This window comes from Gossypium hirsutum, chromosome A11 (genome assembly GCF_007990345.1).
Source record: "Gossypium hirsutum isolate 1008001.06 chromosome A11, Gossypium_hirsutum_v2.1, whole genome shotgun sequence".
In the NCBI taxonomy this organism is placed as follows: Eukaryota; Viridiplantae; Streptophyta; class Magnoliopsida; order Malvales; family Malvaceae; genus Gossypium; species Gossypium hirsutum.
This window is the reverse complement of record NC_053434.1, coordinates 53,317,163-53,340,182: the sequence shown is the minus strand read 5'-3', so window position 1 is coordinate 53,340,182 and position 23,020 is coordinate 53,317,163. Positions and strand designations below refer to the sequence as shown.

The 23,020-nt window shown below is 33.8% G+C and overlaps 1 non-coding gene across 1 annotated transcript; it reads right to left on the bottom strand.

Moving 5' to 3' along the window:
- Positions 1-14,171: 14,171 nt before the first annotated feature.
- LOC121210408 (small nucleolar RNA R71) lies at positions 14,172-14,278 on the bottom strand. Its single transcript, XR_005905521.1, has one exon. It is a non-coding gene; the product is annotated as a small nucleolar RNA R71 (small nucleolar RNA).
- Positions 14,279-23,020: the final 8,742 nt, after the last annotated feature.

Here is a 23,020-nt window from a genome sequence, read left to right as displayed (position 1 = left end):
CTTACATTAAAATTATATAGCTATTTAATACCTTTAGCTAATAGAACGCAACTTTTACACTTTACATGATTTAGTCCCTTTTACCAAATTAAGTAGGCAAATGATAAAATTTCTTAACGAAATTTTCATATGACTCTATTAACATGTTGTAAACACTATAATAATAATAAAAAAATATTTCAACTTAAGGTTTGTGGTCCCGAAACCATTGTTTTGATTTAACTGAAAGAGGGTTGCTACATACACAGTTTAGGCTTCGCTTGTAACAGCTCATTTTCAGTGAAATTGGAATAGTAGTTTTGGGACCACAAATCTAAGCTAGAAAGAAATTTTATTTTAATCTGTTTGCATGGTCCGTATTATGATAAGAATGTTATATGAAATTTTGATAAGAAAATTTTACCGATTATGTGTTTAATTATGGAAATGACCAAATTGCATAAAATGAAAAAGTTGAGTTCTGATAGCTAAAAGGATTGATTAGCAATGGAATTCAAAATAAGAGGTCCTTATATGGTAATTAGACCATTAAAGAAACGTTAGTAGATATTTTTGGTGATTCATTCATGGAAAATTAGAAACAGGCAATGACTAAATTGGAAACTAAAATAATTAAAAGATGATAAATGAATTAAAAAGAAATAATATCATTTTATATCATCTTCTTCCTTAAGATATACATGGAAACCCTAAAAGAGAAAGTAAGCTTTCTTGACTTAATTGGGTAAGTATTCTTGCCTCATTTTTAGTAATTTTTATATTTTTGAGATCGGAATAGCTTAATTTATCTATTTTCGGGATTAAATTGTAAAGATATCAAAGTATAGAAATTTTTCCATGGATGATATGTTGAAAATTTTAAATTTATGGTAGAAATTGAAAGGTTGTTGATAGATAAATAACTTTTACAAAGAGAATTTTGATGAAATCATGATTTAGGGACTATATTGAAAAGTGCTAAAACCCATGGAAAAATTATAAATTTTGTGAAATACAAGTGCTGTAAATGTTATATGAAAATTTTGGTTAGGCTTGGAATAAGGATTAAATTACATGAATTTTATTTTTCGAGCCTAGGGACGAAATTGTCATTAATGAAAAGTATGGGGGTAAAATGGTAATTTTACCTAGAATGCAAATTGTATCCAGTTGAACATGAAATGTGAGTACTTTATGATTAAATTAATTTATATAGATCCAGACAACTCAGATTCGAAGCTAGATCGAGGAAAAGAAATAGTTTCCAATTAGTAGATTTTCATACACAAACAAGTGTCGAGGTAAGTTCGTATAACTGATTGTGTTTATTTATATGTTTCAATTGAATATGGTATGTGATTTTATGAATTATAGAAATGTTAAAAATAAATGAAATAATCATATGTTCAATCATATTCGGAAAATATTAAGTTCCGTTTGAATAATGAAATTCAATGGATATATGTGATTTCCCTTATTACATGTGGTCCTGCATATGTTGCGGACAGAATATAGCTCAGACGAGAAATCTTGTTAAAGTTCTCTCGAGCATCTTGTTAAATTGTTCTTGGGAGCATCCTGATCGGTAGTGATTTTGCATGTGTTGCGCACTACCGCAGCTCTGTGTGAGTATCCTATTGCATGATTCGATCAGTTGTGATCTAGCATATAATGCGGCTTCTTGACATGGCTCGCTTGAACTCTCTATTACCTTATTCGGTGCTCCCTGATAATAACTCTTTGGAGTTACCTGTAAAGCTCTATGAGCTCTCTGATTAAAACTCTTATGAGTTTTCCTATTTAGGCCGGATAAGCATCCTGTTACATGGCTCATCTGAGCATCCTAATATGTGGCTCGAGAGTGCGCTCCCTGATTATGTTCCCTAATGGGTACCCCTGACTATGAATTGATGGCTTACAGTTTTGTACATCTTGTGTGTACTACCTGAGTATCCATTGATATTTTAATAATTCAACAGACAAAACTTCTGACATGAGAAATTATGAGATTAAAAGAGTTATCTCCTGAATACTTATGAAATACCTAAAATGAGTGTAGCATGATGAGCTCATCCATGTTTATCTAATGCATAAATGAAATATGTGACTAACTTGCTTACTTGAGTGTATGTGATTAGGTAAATAGCCAATTTGTTGGAAGTATGTTATTATATACTTATTTTATTGAATGCAATTGGTAAGTTTAATTCATGTTATACAAACTTACTAAGCATTAAATGCTTACTAGGTTTTATTTTTTCTATTTTATAGTGTGCGAAAGCTTATTAAGGTTGGAGAACGGTTAAAGAATCATCACACTATCCTCCAGCTTGTTTTGGTATAAAAAGTAATCTTATTTTGATATAATGGCATGTATAGGTTAACTTGGCCAATGTTGGCAAGTACATGGTTGATTGTAATTTAGCCATTGGAATGACTATGTAATGACCCGAATTTTTACAGTTATCAAAAAAGTGCATTTTCGGGTCTTCATTTATGAAAAATAGATTTGTAAATATTTATTAAAAATATTTACGAAGTTAAGAGAGTGATTAATTAAAGTTTAATGAAGCAAATTAGCTTAAATAAAGGATAATTAGATAAAAGGATTAAATTGAATGAAGTGTGAAAATTTAATTATAGAATAAAGAAAATTAAAAAGACTAAATAAGTAAATAAACCAAAAAGAGTGCCAAGTGTATGGCAAAAATAAAATACAAGTATAATAAATATAATACACACATTTGTAATATATATATATTTATTTGCTTATTATTTAAGTAAATATTAATGTATTTATTATTATTAAATTAATATTATATGATAAATAAATAAATAAAAAGTTGACAAATGTATGGCATGTATAGTGACATGTGTGATATTAATATACATACATTTGTAAAATACATGTATATTTACTTATTATATAAGTATATTATTAAATTATATATTATTATTAAGTAAAAGATATTTATATAATAAATAGATTAAAGAAAGACAAATGTAATAATATATGTGTTTACAAATGTAAAATAGATATTGGATATTAAATAGATATTTTATTATAGCTATTATTAAGTTATTATAATATATATATATATAAAGTAAAAGAAATAAATAAAAAAAGAATAGAAAAAGAAAGAAAGGATAAAACGAAACAGAGAGCAGGGGAAAGAAAGAAGGAAAAAGGGAAAAATTGGATTTCAAGGCTTGAAAGTTAAATAGGTAAGTCAATTTAGCACTTTTTACTTAATTTTTATGTTTTGGAAGCTTTGGGATAAGGTTTTGATGAAATTAAGTGAATATTTTGAAAGTTCTTAGATTTTTAAATATTGTTCATGTTGAATAAAAAGATGAATTAGGGGTTAGATTGATAGGAATTCAAGTTAGAAATGAAATAAGGATTGAATTGTAAATTAATTCATAAGTTTTATGTTGTAGGGGCTAAATTGATGAAATTTCGAAATTAGGAAAATATGCTGGAAATTTAATAGTTAAGTATGAGTTTAGTTAAAAATTGAGTAGAAATAAAGTATGAATTAAGATAGAAAAGTAAGTGAATTTAGTTAGGATTAAATTGAAATTAAAAGTAGAAAATCAACATTTTGCACTAAGACTATTTTGGACAGCAGCAGTAGTCTAAGTTTGAAAAATCACCAAAAATTGTAGAAATTGAATTATAGGATTAATAAAATATGTAATTAAATATTATTGAGTCTAGTTTCTTATAGAAGAAACGACGTAAGCAATTGAATTGTAAATTATGAGATATAATGAATTTTGTGAGACAAGTTCAAAATGAAGTCGGGTTCCCCTGTTCTGACTTTGAAAAATCACAAAAAATTTAAGAAAAATAATTAGAGGGTTAAATTTATATTTTTAGAATCCAAAATGAGTCTATTTTCAGGAGAAATCAACAGAAATATTATCTGAGTTCTGTACTGTGAGATAATTAGTTTTTAGTGAAGAAGGGTTGGAACTGTCAAACAGCAGAATAGGGGTGAATTTAAAGAATAAACTGTACCTTATGGATAAACTAAAAAATTTTGAAACTTTTATGGTAAGAATATGTATGAGTCTAGTTTTAGGGAAAATTAACGGATCCTAATATGGAGTTCCGTAGCTCGAGTTATAAATAATTTAGTGACTATGACACAGATGGATAGCTTGAATATTCATAAAAGTAAATAATAAAAATTATAGATAATGTTACTTACAAGTGTGTTATATACACTAAGGATGTGGAATGGAGAGAAGGAGGAGGAAAAATATGTATGAATATTCATCTAGCATGGGTAATTTGCATGTTTTAGGCTCAGGGACTAAATTGAATAAAAGTAAAACTTTATGGGTAATTTTGTAAAAATGTCAGAAATGACCAAATTGCATGAAATGGATTATTTTATTATTTAAATTACAAAATTGAATGAAATTATTAATTTAGTTCAAGATCGGGGGAAAACATGTTTTAGGGATTAAATTGAAAAGTGTTGAAATTATGGAAAATTCTGATATTTTATAGAATTCATGGATTGTTATCAATATGTATGAGAATAATATCTAGAAATAAGAATTAAATTGCAAGAATTTTATTTTCCTGACCCTAAGGATGAAATCATCATTAATTAAAAGTTTAGGGGCAAAATGGTAAATTTTTCCTAGAGCATTAATTAAATGCATTAAAATATGAAATGAATGAAAATGATGATCAAATTTATTTATAAAGATCCGGACGACTCAAAAATGAGACTTGATCGTGGAAAATAAAAGATATCGGATTAATGAAATTATAAACACAAACAAGCAATGAGGTAAGTTTGTGTAACTTGAATTGTATTTTAAATACTTGAAATATGTGGTTATGTGATGAAAATATGATTTGAATGTTCAATTCATGATAATTGATGAAATATTGCTAATACTCGATATAAATTGAAAATAAAGCCTGGTTGAATGAAAGGAAAATTTGATGGATCTCTGAAAAGAAATTGATGGTAAAAAGGATATAGCCCGAACGGGTGATCCTATTCTGATACAGCCCTCCCGAAGAATACGTCCGGGCAGGTAATTCGAATTACGGTCTGAATTTAGCCTGGATTGGTAATTCAGATCCAAGCTCATTAGAGTAATTGTCATTGCAGGGGATTTAGCCTGGACTGGTAATCCTGACAATACTCCATGAGTTTATATTACAGGGGATTTAGCCTGAACTGGTAATCCCACTATAAGGATGAGGTTCGCGGGAGTGTGCTCTCTGATATGAAATGTGTAAGACCATGGTTGAAAGATACCATGGCAACCTGATATGAAATGTGTAAGACCATGGTTGAAAGATACCATGGCAACTTGATATGAAATGTGTATGACCATGGTTGAAAGATACCATGGCAACGTGACATGAAAAGAATAGGACCATGGTTGAAAGATACCATGGAAACATGACAGAAAATGAATGAGTAAGACCATAGTTGAAAGACACTATGGCAACGTGACATGAAAAGAATAAGACCATGATTGAAAGATACCATGGCAACGTGACAGAAAATGAATGAGTAAGACCATAGTTGAAAGACACTATGGCATCATGTCAAAGATAAATAAGACCGTGGATGGGAGACGCTATGACATCTATTGAACAATTGATATTCAGGTAATACTTATCAGATGACGAATGGTTATATGAAATGATTGTGTGAAATGTTTACAAGAATTGGTTATATGGAAATATATGTACAAAATAGATGTATGAAATAATTATGAAAATAAATAAATGAAATAAGTATAAGTACATGGAATATAATTTATGTCAAGTTTGATATAAACTATTACCAGAATAAATATACATAAAATATATGGAAATGATGGAGCATGAAATATTGATATAATGAAATGAATGATATATGCTTATGAAGAAACGGTAAGAGCATGATATGTTTCATGACATGTACTTCTATGATTATCTTTGATATGTTGATACAAGGAAATTATGTAAGTTGAGACTATTATTAAACTCAAGTGCGATATGTAGAGAAAATAAGTATATCAATGTTGAATTTAGATGAAATGTGTGCAAATATACTAACAATGATGTTGTTTGATGCTTAGACAAGTGCCAAACTATTGATTGAATGTTAACATGTTTAATTATAAGGAGCATTGAAATAGTAAGTACTTAGATGAAAATAAAATTTAAGATTTTGCGAATTTTTTTTTATAATCCCGATTTAATTCCGGTTGGTTTCTAATGTATGTTTGGGGCTTCGAGGACCCAATAGAGAGACGTTATGATTATTTCTAAAATATGAATAATAAATGACTCAGAATTATCTGAAAATGTTCAGTAAACTCTGGTAATGCCTCGTACCCTATTCCGACAATGGATACGGGTAGGGGGTGTTACAGACTAATAATGGTTTGTTTTGGTATATTGTTATAAGGTTATATATATCATGTTTAACATATATGTATGTGGTTGGTTAGATTAAATTAGGGTAAAATATAAGTCTTTACTAAATGGTAAGTTTGATCATATGAATGTATGTGATGTTATTTCATATATGTTATTGATGTTTGCTTGATTTATATGACTTGAATTGGTTGGCAAATATATGCAAATGTTTTTGTAGGTTGAAGGTTAAATTTGAGTGAGAAATAAGGCTAGAAAATGGCCTTATTTTGTCCACACGGGTAGACACACAGGCGTGTGTATTGACCGTATGTGACACACGACCTGGCACATGGGCATATGGATTGGTCGTGTAGAAATAATTAGAAATAATTAGAACTTGTAACAGCCCGTTTTAGGGTCAAATTGGAACAGTGGCTTCGGGACCACAAATCCAAAGTAGAAATAATTAATTTTATTATTTCTTTAAGGTTTACAGTATGATTGAATGATTGTTTGAAAATTTCATTAAGAAATTTTATCTATAGTGTCCAATTTGACTAATAGGACAAAATTACAATAGGTGCAAAATATGTGTTCTAGAAGCTAGAAATGTTTAATTTCTATGAAATTTTAAATTGGAGGTCCTTAAATGGTAATTAGACCATTATACTTTAAGTTGGACAAAAATGAGCATGGTTAGGTGAAATTTCAAAGTTTGGCATTAAGAGCATTTTGGTCATTTGGTTAATAAAGACAAATTAACTAATAAAAAGATGTCATCTTCTCCAATTTAGTCCCCCATAGTTGAATTTCTCAAGCAACCATAGCTAGGGTTTTTGGCCAAGCTTCCAAGCTCGATTTTAAGTCCGTCATTGTCCCGTTTTAATGATTTTTGAGATTTTGTGAATGTTGTAACTTGATTTAGCTATTCTAAAGACTAATTTGAAAGAAAATCAAAGTCTAAAATTTTTCCTATGTTGAATATTTGTGTATTTTGATGTTTAATGGTAGAAAATATATGTTTGGTGTTAGATAAACAACAATTACCAAGTGATTTTTGATGAGAATGTCAAATAAGAACCTATTTGTAAAAGTTGTAAAATGTGTGTCAAAATGTAAATAAATGAAAAATGTGGGCTGATATGAGCAAGGAATAGGTTCGGGTAGGCTTGGGTGTGATGAAATTGAATGAAAATCATTTTACAAGCCAAGGGACTAAAATGTAAAAGGTTGAAAAGTAAGAGGCAAAAATGTAATTTTTGCCATAAGGTGTTTTTGGCATCAAATTGAATAATGTGATGATTGAATGAGTTAAATTTGATATTATAGATCAAGAAAGAAGAGGTTTTGTGACAGCCCTAAATTGACCCTAGTCAGAAAGTGGTTTCGGGACCACGAAACCGAGTCTTATAAATAATTAAAGGTTATATTCTGTGTTTATGATGTGCGTAAATGCTTGTGTGATAGTTCCATACTTTAATTTGGTCAGTGTATGTGAAATTTATTAGTAGGGACTTATGTGAGACAATTTAGAAATATGCTAGGCAAGTGTTAAAGTGGCCTATTAATATATGTGGGAAAGTGCTTGTCCATGCATGTCAAATTATCCAAATTAAAGCATAGTGGCCGGCCATGCTATGGGTGGAAACATGTCACAAACATGTTATGTTAGTGATGTATGTTAGGAAAAATAAAATAAGGAGCATGGTAATAAAATAATGAAAGGGAATATGATGAAAACAAAGAAAAAAAAGTGTCCATCCTTTTTCATTTCTTTGGCCGAAAGTTCTAAGGAAGAAGGAAGGAGCTCTTGCTTCATGTTTAGCTTGGAAGAGGATTAGGAAGAGGTTCGGCCATACTTGTATCTAGGTTAAGGTAAGTTTGATGTTGTGCCATGAGATTCATGCATGCTTTTAGTTGTTAGCTTGAGTTCTAACTAGCCCATGGTTTAAATCTTTGCTATGTGAGGGAGATGATACTCGGCCATGGGTGTTGTCTTCTTGGTGGATGTTTGATGTTGTGTTGGTGAGGTATGAAGATGATAGAGTGTGTGTGAGAATTTGAAAAAGGTAGGTCTTATCAACTTCATGAAGCAATCGACCATGGTATATCCATAAGTATGATTTATGCTTGTTATGTTACTCATGGTTAAAATGATTCGGCTATGCTTCATGTAAAAAATAAAATATACATGTGAATTCGGATATATGTTTATATTTGGTTAATGATTTATCCTTGTGAAGTATAAATTTGTAACATGATTTGAGTTGGAAGTTATTATAGTGTATTTGTGCATTCGGGTATATGATGAAAATATATGAAATGGTTATAATCGACCTTATGATTCGGCTCTTGCACATATATATATGTTTGCACATGATGTATTGGATGCCATTTATGGGTGGTATTAAGTATATAATTGGCCTCAACATATACATGCATACTCGGCCACATGAGAAGATTAGTGTTGCATGTATTCGGTTAGAGGCAAGCATATTGATGCCTTTATCTTGGTTTAGACAATCGGCTAAAAGGGAGTGTGGGTTAATATGTTGAGTTGATGCATGATTTCACATGTATGTGACTTTAATGTCTAATGTATATATATAGGCTAAGTACCTTGAGTTCCTCTTTTCGATGCTCAAATGATTAAATCAATTTATTTGTTAAATTAAGCTCAAGAGCAAAGGGGAACTAAATCCGATAAAGGGAAGGAAAAAGTGGTCGAATAGCCATCGAAATCGTTCGACAACATCCGAGGTAAGTTTTCGAGTAACGAGACTTAGTTACCGATTTGATTAAGTCATGATGTATGAGCATAACAAATATGCGGTGATATGATGATTCTACTTGAATCATATGTTGAGTTAATTAGTCTATACGTATGACGGGTAGCCGTATGTGCATAGAGATAGTGTCATAAAGCAAATTAAACCATGCTGTTTGTATGTGGCTAGTGAGCCGAAAATGGGATTGCTTAATACGTGACGTGTGTTTGAACTCCAATTATGAAAATGAAATATAGATGTGTCATGATTTATTGATATGTGTATGAATATTTGGATGATAACCGGGCTAAGTCCCGAAGGCATCTGCACTAGTGACTAGTTCCGGGCAAGTTCCGAAGGCATTTGTGCGAGTTACTAAATCCGAGCTAAGTCCCGAAGGCATTTGTGTGAGTTACTAAATCCGGGCTAAGTCCCGAAGGCATTTGTGCGAGTTACTAAATCCGGGCTAAGTCCCGAAGGCAATTGTGCGAGTTACTCTAACCGGGCTATGTCCCGAAGGCATTTGACCGAGTAGCTATATCCGGTTAAATTCCGAAGGTACGGGATTTGGGAATGAGCGATCTGTTGTAATAATTTCAATTAATACGCTCGTAAAAACTCAACAACGAGGTATGTGTTGTACATGCATTGGATTAATTGATTCCTCTTAAATAGTATTCGCTCAGTCGATTAAGGAGCTTCCGGTTTTGGTTAAGTTGATCCCTTATGTATGAATATAAGGGTTGGAAATGTGAAGTAGGACTGATTTTTGAGAATATATGTGTATATGAAATTATCCGTTTAGTTATATGAATGCTATACTTCAGTTGAGCCTAATTCCATTGCTCAAAATTTAGTAAGCATTAAATGCTTACTCCGTTCTTTGAATCTCTATTTTATAGATTTTGGTTCGTCAGCTATCGGACTCGGGATTATTGAAGTCGAAGTCTCCCACACTATCAAAGCCCCTTTTGGTACACTTTTGGTTGAACTTTGAAATGGCATGTATAGGACTACCCTTTTTGTTGTTGGTCATGGACCCTTTGGTTTTGTATAAATTTGGATAGCCATGCGAAAATGGCTTATATACACTTTGAGCTTAATATTATAATCGTCTTGTATGATGTTCAATAAGAGGTATGGAAATGTTTGGGAACGATTGGCCATTGGAATGGTTAATCATGATCATAATTTGTGCTATATATGAAAAAGGGCTAGTTGAATCATGGAAACTATGTAATAGGTAAAGTCTACCTTAAAAATAGATGCTGATAGCAGCAGTGATGTGAATGTGAAAAATCACTAAAAATAGTAAGAATGGAATTAAATAGTGAGTAAATTATTTAATCAAACCTTGATGAATCTATTTTCATAGGAAAGTAACAAAACGATCATATGAACAGTATGTTAAGAGATATTTAAGTTTTCGTGAGACAGGGCCAGAACGGTTTCTGGATTCCCTGTTCCGACTTTGGAAATTCATTATAAATTAACCAAAGATAATTATAAGTCATTCCATATATGTATAGATTCCTTTTCGAGTCTAGTTTCTATAGAAACAAACGGCATCAGTATTGAAGCCCTGTACAGGGAGATATCCAAGTCGTAATGCGCAAAGGTCAGTGTAGTCGAACCCTGAAACAGGGGAGACTTTAGCTAATAAACTGTACTAATTGGCTGGACCAATAATTCTAGAAAACAATTTGTAGATGAAAATATGAGTCTAGTTTCAGGAAAAATTTACGAAACTGGTTTTCGAGTTTTGGAACTCGAGATATGAGTTTTAAGGTGACAGTGACGCAGTTAGCCAGCTCGTCTGGAAATTTAAAATGGACTGTGCAAATAAGTGATTTAAGTCTGCGAACCCCTCGTGTCTGACTCCGGCAACGGTCTCGAGTATGGGGTATTACAGGTTTTGACCTACACCGGGGAAAGAACAAGGTTTTAGACTAAACTAAACTATTAGCCATTTTGTACCGGGGTAAGTTCGTATGTTAAAAAAATAAGCTTTAGAATAATTGTACTTAAATGATTTAATATTGCATGAATTGTATGTTTGATTATGTGAATGAGTATAATTCTACGAACGAGTTCGACGACAATTCGGCAAGTGAGAAGTCTCGTTGAACCTTAGGAATAGATTAGGATACAAGTGACATGCCACTAAGGTCATTATGTGTTACGTGATCATGTGATCCAGGTGCTAGTCTTGTACGTCCTACCGGTGGCTAAGTATACCGGCATATGTTGCGGATACTTGATAGCTTGTGTGAGCAACAATATGTAGCTACGTCTAGACTGACAGCTTCTGTGAGTAGGCCCGTCTATAGCTCGCGAGCGAGCAATTATGTGATATGAGATTGAGGTAGCATTAGCTACGTATGTGGATCTTAGTGTGCAAAAATCCTGAGTATCCGACATTATTATTCCAAGTGGTTCATGGGTATGTCAAAGATGAGAATATGTGTAAGTTCATTTCGAGATGGTTCAGGTATGTACGTAAAGCTCATCTTAAGCTCATGTTTATTAAATGCTTGAAATGATGAAAATGAGGTAAGTGTTGTGATGGAATGAATTATGATACTATGATAAATTTACATTTAATTATGTTATATTATTTGAATGTTATATGCATGGTAAGGTTGTTTATTTCTTGCATACGAGCTTACTAAGCTATATAGCTTTCTCCGTTTATTTTTCATGTTTTATAGTGTTGCCAAGCTAACTTGGATCAAATATAGTCAGAGATTCGAATCATACTATCAAACTCTCATTTTGGGTATTGATGATCTTAGTATTTGAAAGTATGACATGTATAGGGACTTGGTCATTTTTTTATATGTGTCATTTTATTTGGCCAAATGTATTGGCTTATATTTGTTTAAGGTGATTTAGTATTTAGCCATGTAATTGGCTTATTTTGGCTAAAATGGTTGTAAGCCCATTTATATAAGTATATGTGATAATGCCTTTTGTTTATGTGTTTTGCATTGGGTTGCTATATGTTTATTATGGTTAAAGGATTTGTTTTGAAATGGATAAGATTAGTCCTTTGGTGTGCTAGGAAATCTAAGTAGAATTATGCATGATGGAAGTATTCATGCTGACACTTGTGAATGTGAGTTTGGTAAGATTTGATTTGGTAAAACATGCTATAGTAAATATGTTAAGTGTTGGTAATGAATGACATGATTTAGTTTTGATTATGGATGTTGTTGTTGTTTAAACATGCCATGGTTTATGCCATTGAACTTGTGTGTAAAGGTGTAAATGAGGGTGACAAATGGATTGGTAAATAGCCTTTATTTTGTCCACACAGGTAGACACACGGACGTGCATCTAGGCCGTGTATGACACACGGTCTGCCCCATGGGCATGTGTCTTGGCCGTGTGTCCCCTGCACCTTAATTTTTAGAAACAGAATGCTCAGAATTGAGCACATAGGTGGAGACACGGGCTTGTGTCTCAGCCATGTGGATGGCATGACCTCAGGCACAAGCATGTGTCCTAGGCGTGTGAAGTCTACACTTATTTTGTGAAAATATAATTATCCATACGGCCTAGCACACGGGCGTGTGACTTGGCCGTGTGGCATCAATTTGTTCATGCAGTACAAAACAAAGAGTTGCGTGTGTAACCACACGGCCTGCCTACACGGGTGTGTCCCATATCCACATGGGCGTGTGACCCTGTTTAGTGGAAAAATTTTCTCAGTTTTGTAAAGTTTTCCCAGTTGTCGTTTTAGTCACGAACCACTTCCAAAGCATGTTTTAGGCCTCGTAGGCTCGTACTAGGGACTTTATGATTGAATGTGAATGGTTTTAATTTGGATGCAAATTTATGACTCGATTTGTATGATTGTTTGTGATGTAAGTCTGGTAATGCCTCGAACCTTGTTCCGGCGTTGAATACGGGTGAAAGGTGTTACTAAACTCTTATGAGCAGTAGATTGAGTATGATTTTGCCGAAGCATTTTTGATAGGAAAGGTAGATTCTTAGTAATCTCGACCTTCCAAATCAACATCTTATATCCTCTATCCTTTGTCGTAGCATCTTACCATAACATATTTAGTTGTTTACTTGTTTGTTACATATTATTCACATAGTTATTCTTATAATTGCCTTTCCATTTTTACTCTTGCTTTGCCTAAGCATTTTCCAGTATTAGGTAGTACACATTTAGCACACATTATTATCCCTTTAAATTACCACTACATACTTATCTTTATTTGCCACAGCAATAATCATAATTCATTATAATAACTTGATCACTTTTATACCTAATTCGATCACTGTAGAGATGATCTTACTTATCACTTTATTACTTGATCTGATGTGTATACTTGCACAATTTGCATATCATATTCACACGCGACATGTTTTTGGCGCCATTTTTGGGGATCGGCAAATTGGTGTAATTTGGTTTGGTTATTTTACTTAATTCCATTAGTTTTATTTAACTTAGTTTAATTTAATTTCTATAGGTTTGTCATCAGTGTAAGAGAAGAGGCAGTCCTGCTAACAAACAATATCCTTTTAACCTAATCTCATTGATAATTTGAATGGTTAGAACGTTAATCCTCCTATTCGTAGGGTGATACCTGGTCTGAATGATAATTTGAATGGTCAGAACACTAATCCTCCTATTTGTAGGGTGATAGATGACTGATACAGACCAATCCGAGAGCATACTGTGCCAATTCTGGATGATCTGAATCCAGGGATAGTCAGACCACAAATTCAAGCTCAACAATTCGAGTTGAAACCGGTAATGTTCCAGATGTTACAACGGTAGGATAGTTTCTTACATTACCACTTGAAGATCCAAGATTGCATTTAAGACTCTTTTAGAAGTTTGTGACTCGTTTAGACAATGGGGTGTTCCTGAAGACACCCTAAGACTTAAATTGTTTCCATATTCTTTAAGAGATCGTGCGAGAGCATGGTTGAATGCTTTGCCGTCGGGAATAGTGGCATCATGGAATGATCTTTTCCAGAGAATTTTGTTGCAGTATAATACACCAAATATGAATGCCAAGCTTAGAAATGAAATCACACAGTTTCAGCACTAAGAGGATGAAACATTATATGAAGCTTGGGAACGATTTAAAGACTTAATTCAGAAATTTTCGATGCATGGATTTTAACACTGGACTCAGATGGAGATATTCTATAATGGGTTGAATACACTTACAAGTATGGTATTTAATGCTTCTGCCAATGGTACTTTGTTGGATAAATCTTATAATGAATCATATGAAATTTTGGAAAAGATTGCCAACAACGATTATCAATTTCTGACCACAAGAGTTGGGACGAGCAAAAGAGGTACTAGTACTATAGAGCTTGATGCAATCACTTTGTTGACAGCCCAGGTATCTTCTTTGGTTAGTATCATCAAAACAATGAAGAAACCCACTATAGTTTAGGAAATGAAAGCGACCAAGCTATCCTATGTTTATTGTGGTAAAGATCATGTGTTTGATGAATGCCCATCAAACCCAACATCTGGTACCACATGGGTAATTTTAACTGGAATAGTAATCTCTATTCTAACACCTATAATTCAGGGTGTAAGCAACATCCAAATTTTAGTTAGAACAATCAAGGTGTGGGGAATTCAAAGAATGTTGTAAGACAGAATGCATCGCCTGGTTATAATCATCTTTTGCTGATACAAAATATTCAATATGGTCAAACATCATCATCCTCGAATCCATTGAAGCCTCACTAAAGGAATATATGGCTAAAAACAATGCTATAATTTAGAATAAGGCTACTGTAATTTAGAGTCAGACTACGTCTCTCTAAGCTCTTGAGAATCAAGTGGGGCAAATAGTGAATGATTTGAATTTGAGACCACAAGAAGCATTGCCAAGAGGTACAGAAAATTCAAGAACACAAGACAAGGAACAATACAAAGAAATTACTCTTAGAAGTGGGACTCAGCTGGAAGGCATTGTTCAAGATACCACTGTAGAAGAAGACAACTCTAGACTCAACCAGGGAAAGAATTTAAACTCATCTAAAAAACATGCTACACCTAAAAAGGGTAAGTAATAAAATGTTGTGGTAGAATCAGGCCATGTTGTCAACAATCATGCCACGGAAAAAACAATATCAACAACCTAAAGGATGACCATCTCTACCTTTCCTCAGTGATTTTATAATTCTAGGCAGGATATTCAGTTTTAAAGATTTTCGGATGTATTAAAGCAAATCCATATCAACATACTACTGGAAGAAGCTTTGGAGCAAATGCCCAATTACGTGAAATTTATGAAAGATATATTGTCAAAAAGTGCAAAATGGGAGAATTTGAGACTGTTGCTCTCATTGAAAGGTGCACAGCAATGTTGATGAATAAATTACCTCCAAAGTTGAAGGACCCAGGGAGTTTCACTGTCCCATCTTCAATTGGGAATAATTATGTTTGTAAGGCATTATGTGATCTAGGAGCGAGTTTAAATCTAATGCATACGTCTATTTTCAAGAAACTGGGAATTGGAAAAACAAGACCTACTACAGTTACGTTGCAACTAGCTGGCCAATTATACGCGCATCCAAAAGTTAAATTTGAAGATGTGCTGGTAAGAGTAGACAAATTTATCTTTCCTATGGATTTCCTTAGTTTAGAATGTAAAGCTGACCAAGATATGCCAATTATTCTTGGAAGACCATTTCTAACTACAGGCAGGATGTTAATTGATGTGCAGAAAGGCAAGCTGACTATTAGGGTAAATGATCAGCATGTTACCTTCAAAGTATTTAATGCTTTGCCATTGGGTTGATACAAACAACAATAGAGGAGTTCACCAAATTTTGCCACATCAATTTCTCTAGTGACAAAGATCACTTGAGATGAATGATACAGTAAGTTTTGAGGAACTCGATGAACTTATTGAAGCCAAGAAAATAGTGGATAGACGAATGAAGAAGTTTAAATATTTGGATTTATCAAATCGATATTTTCATCCTCCTAAACATTCTATGGAGGAACCTCCTACACTGGAGTAAAATCCTTTGCCACAACATTTTAAAAATGCATATTTGGGCGACAATAGTATTTACTGGTTGTAATTTCTACGGAGCTAACACTTGAGGAAGAGGCAAGGTTGTTAAAAGTTCTTTAGGGATTTAATAAAGCATTAGGATAGACCCTAGCTAATATAAAGTGAATTAGCCCTGTATTCTGCATGCATAAAATTTTGTTTGAGGATTGCCCTAGCAATTCCATTGAGCAGCAGTGAAGATTGAATCTGATTATGAAAGAAGTTGTCAAGAAAGAGATTATTAAGTGGGTTGATGCTGGCATCATTTACCCAATTTTAGATAGCTCATGGATGAGTCCTCTACAATGTGTACCCAAGAAAGGAGGTGTTACAGTGGTAAGTAATGATAACAATGAGCTCATACCAATTCACACTATCACAAGATGGAGAGTATGTATGGATTACCGCAAGCTTAACAAGGCAACTAGAAAGGACCATTTTCCCCTACCATTCATTGATCAGTTGTTGGATAGATTAGCTGAGAAAGCTTTCTACTATTTTTTGGATGGTTATTCAGGATATAATTAGATTGACATAGCTCTCAATGACTAAGATAAGACAACTTTAACATGTCCATATGGTACTTTTGTGTTCAAATGAATGTCATTCAGGTTATGTAATGCCCTAGAAACTTTTCAACGTTGTATGCTGTTCATATTCTCTGACATGGTGGAAAAAAATTTAAGTCTACATGGATGATTTTTTTGTGTTTGGCAATGATTTAAGGATTGTTTGAAAAATATGGAGTTGGTTCTGTGACGCTGTGAAGAAACAGATCTTGTTTTAAATTGGGGAAAATACCACTTCATGGTTTGTGAAGGAATTGTTCTAGGGCATAGGATATCACAAATAGGAATTGAAGTGGACAGGGAAAAACCCAAAGTGATATAAAAATTGCCAGCTCCCACCAGTTTAAGGGTATTAGGAGTTTTTTAGGTCATCTAGATTTTTATAGAAGGTTCATTAAGGATTTTCTGTGGATATCTAAACCCTTGTGCACTTTGTTAGAGAAAAATAAACCTTTCAATTTTGATGAACATTGTTTGGTAGCCTTTGAAGAGTTAAAGAAAAAACTTATAGCAACACCAATTATAGTAGCTTCGGAAGGGACACTGACTTTTGAACTTATGTGTGAAGCCAGCGATTATGTTATGGGAGCCATGTTGGAGAAAAGGAAAGACAAAATACTACGTGTAATATATTATGCTAGCAGAACTTTACCGGATGCGCGGCTTAATTACACCACCATGGAAAAGAAATTATTGGCTGTGGTGTTCACGTTCGATAAATTTCATTCTTATCTAGTTGGTATAAAGGTCACAGTATACACAGATCACTCTACTATTAAGTATCTAACAAGCAAGAAAGATGCTATGTCAAGGTTGATTAGGTGGATACTTTTGTTGCAAGAGTTTGACTTGGAAATAAGAGATCAAAAAAAGGACTAAGAATCAAGTGGTTGATCACTTGTTAAGGTTGGAATCTGGAAATGAAGATGGTCATGACACACTTATTAAAAAAGATTTTCTAGACGAAAAGTTGTTAGTTGCCACTAGATTACCTTAGTATGTCGATATGGTGAACTTTTTAGTGAATGGTGTGTTGCCACCTAATCTCAATAGTCAAAGAAGACAAAAATTTCTTTATGATGACAAGCACTATTATTGGGATGAACCTTTCTTGTTTAAAAATTTTCCTGAACAGATAATTAGGAAGTGTGCTCCTAATGACGAAATACTTAGCATTCTATAGCATTGTCATTCAGATTCGTATGGAGGACATTTTGGAAGGATGAAAACTGCTGCCAAAGTACTTTAGTCAGGATTTTATTGGCCAAGTCTGTTCAAGGATGCTCATGAATTCTATCAATCATGTGATCTTTGTCAGAGAATAGGAAATCTATCTAAGAGACGCGAAACGTCATTGCAAAGTATACTAGAGATTGACTTGTTTGATTTATGGGGAATATACTTTATGGGTCTATTTCCACCATTAGTGGGAAATTTGTACATATTGTTAGTAGTGGACTATGCTCTAAGTGGGTCGTGGATGTTGTCCTTCCTACTAATGATGCAAAGTGAGTAATAAAGTTTTTACACAAGAACATTTTTACAAGATTTGTACACTTAGAGCAATTATTAGTGATAAGGGGTCTCATTTTGATTGTAAGTTGGTAGCTAATCCTTTGCATCAATATGGGGTGAAACATAAGATTGCCACAACATATCACCCCCAAACAAATGGACAAGTTGAAATTTCTAACAGAGAAATTAAAAAAAATTAGAAAAAGTGATGAATCATACTCGTAAGGATTGGTCTACCAGATTGGATGAAGCTTTGTGGGCCTATAATACCGCATACAAAACACCGTTAGGGATGTTACATTTTAAGCTTGTCTATGACAAGCCATGTCACCTTCTTGTTGAACTTGAGCACAAAGCATTTTGGGCTATTAAGAAGCTAAACATGGATTGAGTCACTGCTGACCATGAAATGGTTGTTAGAATTTAATGGAATGGAGGAGTTTTGAGCACAAGCATATGAGAATGCTAAGCTGTACAAGGAGAAGACTAAGTGTTCGCATGATAAAAGAATAATGCCAAGGCATGATAAAAGAATAATGACAAACGGTGTTGTTATTCAAATATAGGCTCAAATTGTTCCCTGGTAAATTAAAACGCCGCTGGTTAGGTCCTTTTAAAGTAGCCTAGGTATATCCTCATGGAGCTGTTAAAATCAAAGACTTGAAGACGAGGTTCACTTCTAAAATTAATGGGCAACACTTATAGCACTACTGGGGTTCCCATGTGGATCGAGACAAGCACTTCATTGACCTCCGAGATGTTTGAGCTAACAATTTTTTTCTTTAATTGATGTACTTTAATTTCATTTCTAGTATTCATTTAATATTGTTTCCATTTCTGTTTTTATTTTTGAGAAGTTTTCTATGATTTCCAGAGACAAAATAAAGAATGTGAACTTAGCAATTGTGGTTTTAAGAGGAGTTTGTCATAGCATTACAACAAAATGGGTAAATGGATAACGTGGTACGAGGTAATATAGGTTGACCGAGTAGAAAACTCCAAGGGAGAGATTTGTTTTTTTGGATAGATGGGCCAATTCTGTTACTTGGAGAGCCTACAGAAGAGAAGCTAAACTTTTTGTTTGAGGACTAGGTCACTTCAAATTCCCTCCCCCCCCCAAAAAAAAGTCTTCTTAATTTCTTTCTTTCCTCCTCCAAGTCACGCAGCTTCCTTAGCACATTTCATTTTTGCTTAACTATCATCACTAACTCCTTTATGTTCCCCTTCTCAACTACTCACATCTCTTAAGTTTGTCCTAAAGTTTCCATTTTTTCTGTTCTTTCTCTTCAAAATCTTCTATATTTTCTTCTACTACATTCTCCAAGATTTCTTTCATTAGTCTTCAATGGCTCACGCCAAAACTACCTCCAAAACTGTTGAACCATCAAGGGCTGGTCTGTAACAACCTGATTTTTGGGCCTAGTTGGAACGGTGGTTTCAAGACCAATAAACCAGGGTTGGAGAAATTATTTTTATATTACTTTATGTGTGATGGCATGTAACATCCCTAACCTGTAACCGTCACCGGAAAGGGTTACGAAGTATTACTAACTAAACACAACTTTCGGATAATTATAAATACACATAGAAATTATTCATCTTAATTACAACCGGATATATATTAAATCAAACCAAATTTATAGGTTACACATAAATTAGATAACATATAACTATAATCATTATCAAATGGCCGGATATAGACACATCTCATTATTAATTACTTAGATCAGACATACATGAAACTTTATTAAAAACAAAGTTACTATTCATATGGTCTTTTGTTAAATTTTTAACCAAACACATATATGTAACATGCAAACACACATGCCTTGTTTGCTGTCTACTTTTATTATGCTCTATCACTTTATACATATGAAACATTTGCCAAATTACCTGACTGAATAATCAAACATTTTATTTTATCCTTCACACCAATACATCATTTTATATATATAATATATTAATTATTCATCTAGCAATGTATAGCATACCAACTCAAATTTTGACATGCTACTAGCACATATCAATTAAATTAACAAATGTCATACTCAAACTAATTTAATAGCCACATTTTCGGCTAAGTTTATATATAAATCCATATAACCAAAGCAATCCAACTTTTCATCAAATACATGATACCTCAATTATTATACAACCACCGAAAGTTAGTTTCACCTTGTTTGCCAAATCTAAACATAGTCATTTCACAAACTATTCATTATGCTTAACATCTTATTTATAAACAATGATTAAAGGAAATAAACTTATATTTATATCTATTCCATTACACAGCCCAACATCCACTCTTCAAAAATATACATTCATAATTTCATTCAAACCAAATATACCATTTACATATTCTTTGGCATAACCTGTAACACCCCGAATTTGGGCCTAGAAGTATTGAGCCTTGAGTGTGGGTCCGTAAGGAGGTTGTATATAGGTATTTAATTGTGCAATGAAATGACACAATTAAATGTCTGCTTTAGTGGTTAATGGCCCTGAGAAGTGTTGGAGAAATCTTGGGTTCAAACTTGGGCTTTAGCAAAAATTTTGGTATTAAGTGAAAAAAAACCTGGATGCTTGGATGAGGGCCTTTTAAATTATTGTGTTAAATAAATGACACAAAGAAGCATGTGGTCTAGTGGTTGTGGCGTCATTACGGTTGTATGGGAGCCTGGGTTCAAGCCTTGGCTCTTGCAATTTATTTTGGTTTTTTTTAAGGGAACCTGGACTTTGGCCTTTAGACCTTATAATTAATTAGGGATAAAATATGCCACAAAAAGCCTTGTGGTCTAATGGCAAAGTAGCACCACATAAGAGGCAGGAAGGTGGCATCATAGAGTTGGCAAGGAGGTCCAGGGTTCGAAACTCATGGCAATCAAAGAGCATTTATTTTGCTAACAGGGGGCGGCAAGAGTTGGTGTTGAATTTAAACTCTGATGGTGCAGGGATCCCACATCGGGAAGCTAACATAAGAGTGGTTGCGAAGCTGGCTTTAAATAGAGAGAACCATGAGGAGAGTAAGGGTACCTTTCTTGGCTGATCCTTTTCGCTTTATGGCGTGCTCGTTTGGGTTGGGCGTCGGCTAAGAGTGCTCAGAGCGTGCATTAACTCCAGTCTCCTATCAGGTGTGTATTTCTTACTACTATAGCTATAGGATGGCTACTTCGGGCCGCGATGGGCCGAAAGGGATCATGTGGGCCCAATGGACCTACGGGTCCAGTTGGATAAGTTGTTTGATTGTGTAGTAAATATTGAACTAGGCTACGTAAATCTCATATTTGTGGCTAGATTTGGGCTAAAAGGGCCACACGAGCGTGTGGGCCCATTTGGGCTAAGAATAGGCTTTAGGCCCATTCGTATTGTTATCCCTGTTTAGAATATTTAGTTTACTAAAATTACCGAAATACCCTCAGCTTGTAAAATTACTGAAATACCCTCGATTTGTAAAATTACTAAAATACCTTCAACTTGTAAAATTACCAAAGTACCCCCGATTTATAAAATTATCAAAATATCGTCGATTGTAAAATTACTGAAATACCCTCGACTTGTAAAATTATCAAAGTACCCCCGATTTATAGGATTATCATTTTACCCTCGATTTACAGAATTACCATTTTACCTTCGATTTATAGAATTACCATTTTACCCACGATTTACAGAATTACCATTTTACCCTCGATTTATAGAATTATCATTTTACCCTCGATTTATAGAATTACCGTTTTACCCTCAATTTACAAAATTACTAAAATACCCTTGGTTTACAAAAGTACCAAAATACCCTTGATCAGTAAAATTACTAAAATACCCCTGGTTTGTAAAATTACTAAAATACCCATGGTTTGTAAAATTACTAAAATACCCCTGTAGGGTAGAATTACTGAAATACCCCTGTAGGGTAGAATTACTGAAATACCCCTATAGGGTAGAATTACCGAAATACCTTTGTAGGGTAGAAATACCAAAATAACCCTGTAGGGTAGAATTACCGAGATACCCTTGTGGGGTAAAATTACAATTTTGCCCTTAGGGTGTTAAATGACTGTTTTGCCCTTGTGGGCAAGTGACTGACTTGGACTATGTGGTTGACGGATTTGATTGTGAATATATGTTGGTGATATGAATGACTTGACTGTGATTGTTTGATTCAAATATGGGCATGACATTCTGCATACATGACATGTTGCATGGGTTGGGTTTTATAAAAATGGAGGAAGTGCTAAAAGGGCTTTGCCCCAGTTTACCGAAAAGGGCTTTGCCCCAGTTTATCAAAAAGGGCTTTGCCCAGTTATTAAAAGAGGCTAGGGCTCCAGTTATATGATAAAGTAGCTATGCTGCCAGTGGAGAGTTTGGTTGGGTGGGTTGAGTTATTCCCCACATGGAGAGCTTGGTTGGTACGGGTGGAGAGTAGCGGATGGTGGGTTGAGTAGTCTCCCCAAATGGGCTTGCATACATTCATTGTATTTCATGTGATAGTGAAATGGACCTATGGGCCATATCTTTTACAATAAAGGATTCGGCCCAGTGATATGATTTATGAAGAGGCTTCGGCCTAGTAACCGTTAAACGAAAGGCTTCAGCCCAGTATATGTGGAGAATGAATAGGGCTTTGGCCCAGATTGTACTGATACCGTGTTATTCACTGTTTGTTTGTTATTGGGATTACACACTGAGTTTTCGTAAACTCACCCCGTTTCTAACTGTGCAGGTAATCCCTAAGCTTAGATGGTTTGGAGCTGC